Source organism: Leptonychotes weddellii, chromosome 8 (genome assembly GCF_054177405.1).
Source record: "Leptonychotes weddellii isolate Sample4059 chromosome 8, ASM5417740v2, whole genome shotgun sequence".
Taxonomy (NCBI): Eukaryota; Metazoa; Chordata; class Mammalia; order Carnivora; family Phocidae; genus Leptonychotes; species Leptonychotes weddellii.
The window spans coordinates 91,843,848-91,850,194 of record NC_138376.1 but is presented as its reverse complement, the minus strand read 5'-3'; the positions used below and the strand labels follow the sequence as shown (position 1 = coordinate 91,850,194).

At 40.0% G+C, this 6,347-nt stretch overlaps 1 pseudogene; it reads right to left on the bottom strand.

The window, feature by feature from the left end:
- Window positions 1-2,740: 2,740 nt before the first annotated feature.
- Window positions 2,741-5,349, bottom strand: LOC115943211 (high mobility group protein B1 pseudogene; annotated as a pseudogene).
- Window positions 5,350-6,347: the final 998 nt, after the last annotated feature.

Below are 6,347 nucleotides of genomic sequence, written 5' to 3'. Positions count from 1 at the left end.
TGATTTATTTTCAAGGTCACTGTATCATAAATTATCTGCTTTATGTATTTTGGGCATTAGGAATTGGAAACCCTTTTCTATTGTACTACACTCCTATTTTCACACCCTAACAAGAGGACCATTTCGCTTCATCTTTCGGTTTTACAAAGATTAGAGTGCCCCTACTTACAGCCAGTGGGATGGGATTTTCCAAGGAATTAAAAATGTATAGTCCCAGGGGCGCCTGGGTGTCTGATTCCTGATTTTGGCTCAGGTCATGATCTCAGGATTGTGAGATAAACACGCAACTTGGACTCTGTGCTCAGTGGGGAGTCTCCTTGAGATTCTCTCTCTTCCTCTCCCTCTGCCCCTACCCCCTGCATTCTCTTTCTCTCTCCTAAAGTAATTCAATCAATAAATCAATCAATCTTTTAAAAAATAAAATAAAATAAATATGTGTAGTTCCAGCAACTTCTCTCTTACCTTGTGGTTGTAAAATAGAACAGAAAAGTTGAAGCATAAGATTTCTTTCTTCGTATTATACGGAAGGAAAAATTCTTCCTCTATCCTTCAAGGTCTTCCAGCTGCACTAAGATAAATTTACATGAGACAGATAAATAGGAGGAAAAAAATTATTATGTGCACATGGAGGTCCAATAATGAAAATGAGATCTAAAGAAATGACCAAGGCAGGCTGCTATTATACTTTTTAGACAAAGAGACAATAAATTTGTAAGGAATTGACAGGATGAAGAAAACAAATGTTTGGGAGCTTTAATTAGTAAGGAATTCTAAATGGAATTTGGGCAGAGGTAGTGATTAGAATAAAGTAACAAGGTTTGCTTCTGTAGCTTTCTCAGCTTTAAAGTTCCTCTCTCTGGTGATAAGGATGTCTTTTTTACTTCTTAGTACAGGGAGAGTACATTTCAAATGGGATATTTACTTCCTGATTTCAGGAGGACAGAGGAGGGTCTGAGGGTCCTTGCACTGACTGTTATTTAAGTAATTTCTATTTTAAATAACCAATATGCCAAAGTGGCACATTTTGGGGTAGCTTGCCCCCGCTCCCATAGTATACTTTCTCTTCTAAAGAATAACTAAGTTCAGGGGCGCCTGGGTGGCTCAGTCGTTAAGCGTCTGCCTTCGACTCAGGTCATGATCCCGGGGTTCTGGGATCGAGCCCCACATGGGGCTCCCTAATCCGCGGGAAGCCTGCTTCTCCCTCTCCCACTCCCCCTGCTTGTGTTCCCTCTCTCGCTGTGTCTCTGTCAAAGAAATAAATAAATCTTTAAAAAAAAAAAAAAAAAGAATAAGTTCAGGACTGTAGTTGTCCTAGAAGGCATGGACCGATCACTTTAGGCCAAAATCACTCTAAACAATGGGCCAGTGCTTTCCCTCTTGTCCTGTTTCCCGACCTTTATTTCCATTTATACTAATGTTCCAGTGTGGGATTTTTTCCTCCCATTTGTATTATTACTATTATTATAATTATTATTTTTATTATTTTAACATTTTATTTATCTATTTAAGACAGACAGAGAGAGAGAGAGGGAGAGCGAGATCATGAGCAGGGGGGAGGGGCAGACTCCCCACTGAGCAGGGAGCCCCAGACGGGACTCGATCCCAGCACGCTGGGATCATGACCGGAGCTGAAGGCAGCCGCTTAACTGACTGAGCCACCCAGGCACCTCCTTTTTTTTTTTTTAAATTTGTAATTTTATTGTTCTTCCTTTTGCTATAAGAATAAGAGTCTAGTTAACAAATAATGGTGTTCATATAGGTGAAGTAGTTACAACAGGCATTTTACTTACCGATCATTTCCCAGATCTAGCTTAGGCTAGTAGACTACTTTGCAAGGTTTATCTCAGCTTAGGTGAGTTCTTGAGTTACTGAGAATCGAAATTAAAGCCCAGTTATAAATGAAATATGACTTCGCTTGTCATTATTTTCTGTTATTTCTCTTAGGAGCCTTATGCAGAGTTATTCGTTATTTATTTGAGGCTGCATTTGTCGCGTAGGTAGCAGGGGCACCAAATCTGGTAAGTAGTGGAACCTGTGGAAATACAGGGGAAATACAACAGCTTGTCCTTTTCTTCTCATAACTAAGTCCAATTTGAGAATATAAACAGTCATTTTAGGTAATGCTCAATCTTTTGGAAGATAATTGCTCAACTCCCTTTTATTCTCTCTCTAGTTCCTCTCAGGGAGAGGTGTGATCATCTGACCTCATACTGGCAAAATAAATGACTCATCATTACCTCCAGGTGTTCTCTGAATCCTCTGACCAAGCTGCAAAATGGCTGGTTTGGTTAAGTTTTGGTGTGGCTGGCCTGGTCCCGTCCTGGGCATCCTCATGTTGTTTGCTGCTGGCTTTTGTGGTCAGAGTTGTAGTCTTTCTCAGATGGATCAGAGCTTGGAAACTAAAACCTGCTCACTTAGCTTCCTTGGGCTAAGCCTGTACGTAGCTTCACAATTATGTTATGCCCATAGCACTTATTATTATAAGGTCATTTCACTCCGCCTGGACGGACTTTATGGTAAGCCTACTAGCTCCTGACTCGACATCAGTGCTGTACAGGGAAGCAGCTGGAGTGCAACATCATCCAGCCTGACCACGTTTCTCTGCTTTTTTCTTTAAATTAAAAAAATTGTATTTACTCAGAAACATTCAGAATGTCAACAAAACAGCTGCAACTTTTTTTCTTTGCAATTACAGAGTGGTATTAACAGTTAACAGAAAGATTACTTCGTGTAGGCTGCATCAGAGACGACTGAAGATGAAAAACCTGCCATCCCCATCCATAACTAATCTGAACTGGGCACCAACAAGAACCTGCTTTCGATTTCCATACCGATTTACCGTCCCCACACTGTCCCAGGCAAGGTTAGTGGCCACTGAAAATACCATCAGGACAGGGCTATATAAAGACACATCCGATAGTGTGTTAACCATACAAGAAAAAGACACTGTACAGCTTAAAAACAAATCTTACACAGCCTTACATTTCCATTCTTTTTCTTTAAAAGCAGCTGTGTACAGGGTGGAGGAGTGTAAAATGATTTAGAGACCAGAAAAAAAAAAAAAACTGCGCTTGATCCAACTTCATTATCATCATCATCTTCTTCACCTTCCTCCTCCTCATCTTTATCTTCCTCGTCTTCTTCCTCTTCCTTCTTTTTCTTGCTTTTTTCAGCCCTGATGACTCTCTCTCTCTTTTTTTTTCTGCATCAGGCTTTCCTTTAGCTCGGTACGCAGCCATATCCTTTTCATATCTTGCCTTCAGCCTAGCAGCCTTTGGCCACCTGCAGCCGTGTTACTACTGCACGTCCCTCCCAGTTTCTTGGCAGCACCACCAACGGAGAAGCTGGAATGTTCTCCTTTGACTTGGGGGCGATGATCAGAACAAACCGAGAAAATGGCGAAAGGAGGCCACTTGGGTGCATTGTGATCCTTGAACTCTTTTTGGTTTCCCCTTGAGGGGGGTATGTTTCCATTTCTCTTTAGCAGACATGATCTTGCACCTCTCTGAGCACTTCTTGGAAAACTCTGAGAAGCTGACTGAAGAATCTGGGTGCTTGTTCTTTTGCTCCTCTGGGCCAGTTTGGACAAAGAATGCATATGATGACATTTTGTTTCTGGGCTTCTTAGGATCTCCTTCACCCTGGTTTAATTCTTTTCCTCAGTGAGGCACAGAGTCGCTTAGTGTCCGGCTCGCTCTCACTTGCTCCAGTGCTGTCTCTCTGGAGTTCAATGCACGCAACGTTCTCTGCCTTCTTAACTGTTCTACCAAGGCCTCCCCTGAGTCTCCCCATAAAAATCAAGCACAACATCAGAGAGGAGCAAGTGTTGAGGCAACAATAACAGCAATGTTGAACAATTATCTCAAAGAAAGATCATTATGTAAAGGGACTGTGGGAATCAGCAGCTGGGACTAAGTTTTAATTTTTTTCTTCCTCCCAGCGGGTAGGTTCTTTTGCTGAAGATAAGTAAATTATATGAAGAAATTATATTTCTTCTCCACATATGACTTGCTGAGAGAGTAAATTTGTGACTCCCAACACATTTATAATTGTTGTTAATTCTCTAAAACTTCAAAATGGCCCCGTTTGCGTATGCATATATGAGAGCTATTTTTTTGGTCTAAGTGTCAGACTCCAAAAGGAATTAGGAACATTAGTTTTTAGCATCAAGACAAGCACAGACAATACTCACCATTAACTATTGGTTAATTCTATTACAACACTTGTAAAAAAGTGATACCAAATTAGACCTGCTACAAAAAGGAAGATTTGATAGCATCAGAGTGAACTTTATGTTAAATGACATTTAACAGGGAAAATTATCCCCTGGAGTGAACCAGCTGTTTACTCTCACCGATATCGGATTGAAAAAATAATTCAACTTGTAGATATATGCTACCATGGGCAAGAATTGGTTCCTGGCTCTCCCAATGCTCATAGCAACAATCTACAAGGTAAATTTCCCTCCAGCTCTGAAAAATCATATTTATTGAAACAAATAAGTTTCCAGTTACAAATATTTGAATGAGATACACAGATTAACTTGTTTAAAAATATAATTTCCCTTAGAAAAACAAATCCAAGAATAATTCCTCATGATGTAATGCATTAGCAGATTAATCTTGTCCTCTGATAGATGACCATAAAGTTACAGAATATAGAAACCTGTCTCAATATGGAATCTCTGTGGAGACTCGAACTACCAAGTGCCAAGTTGCTCAATAAATGCTAATTGCCAAAGATGATAATAATATGTTAACTCATTTCCCAAAGGGTCTTCTTTTTTTTTTTAAAGATTTTATTTATTTGACAGAGAGAGACACAGCGAGAGGGGGAACACAAGCAGGGGGAATGGGAGAGGGAGAAGCAGGATTCCCGCAGAGCAGGGAGCCTGATGCGGAACTCAATCCCAGGACCCCGGGATCATGACCTGAGCCGAAGGCAGACGCTTAACCACTGAGCCACCCAGGAGTCCCGCCAAAGGGTCTTCTTTTTCTCTGTTGATTTCCACGTCCATCTACCTTAAACATTGAAAAGGAAGAAAAAAGTCAGTACTCATAAGAAGTATAATATTTTCTATAATTTGTGACATTAAGAAATCTCTCATTATACCTTTTAATTGCACAAACACATATACACATGCACACACACCATTCAGTGCAGTTAATTAGTTTCTAATTATTAACTTTGGAAACTTCTCCTCTCTTTGAATTATAACAGACACTTCAGAACGTACGCGGCTGAAAAGAAAAATGAGGAAGAGACCTGATCTTCTGTTCATTAGCTTTGTCATGATTATTCCTTCTCTTGCACAATATAGCCATTTAGAGCTGGTCTTACCTGGTCCATGGGATACTATTGCTTTGGCTGGCAACAGTAATATAAAGGAAGTCACATGAACCTTATTGATACTACTAGAGACTGATGCTTCATTTTCAACCACATTCACTTTATTTTCAGTTATTGCCTTTCTGGTTTATGTTTGCAGAATATTTTCCTTATCTCCTCCTTGTCCCTTCAGAGAATCACAGCATGGCAAAATGTCCCTATGTTAGGGAGCATTATGAGAAGGAAAAAGGCAAGGGCATGTTTATGCCATCTTCCTGCTTTATATCCATTACCAGTTGGGCATCTTCTCTCCTTTTAATCTGATCTCTTTTGTGTTTTGGTTACCTGGGGTAAAAGGAGAAGCAGGTATTGTCTTTGTTTAATCATTGACATAATTCTGTCTTCTCATTTCCTTCAGGTTTCTCCCCCTGTACATATACAAACATGAAAGCAAGTTAAAAGGCTTTTTTTGGCTGTTAGGATACTGGTTTCCTTTTACCTGGATAGATGATTTTGTGCTTGTGAGTTATGAGTTCTGGAAAAATTTTCACAGATGGTTCCTGAAAACAATTACATAGGAAATGGCTCCAGGTTTCTCCTACAATAACACAGGTTCATGTAAGTGTTTTGTGTCCTTTGGGTAAATACCTAGTAGTGCAATTGCTAGGCCATAGGGTAGCTCTATTTTTAACATTTTGAGGAACCTCCATGCTGTTTTCCAGAGTGGCCGCAGCAGTTTGCATTCCGACCAGCAGTGTAGGAGGGTTCCTCTTTCTATGTGTCCTCGCCAACATCTGTTGTTTCCTATTGATTTAATTTTTGTGTAAGGTAAAAAATCCAGCAACTTTTGTGGAAAAGGCGACATTAAATTGTTTTTGCATTTTTGTCAAAATCAGGCCGGTTTGTATGGATCTATTTACCAAGCTCTCTATTCTGTTCCAGCGATCTATATGTCTAACCCTCTGCAGTTGGCACAGTCTTGAATACTGAAGCTATATAAAAAACCTTGAAATCAGATA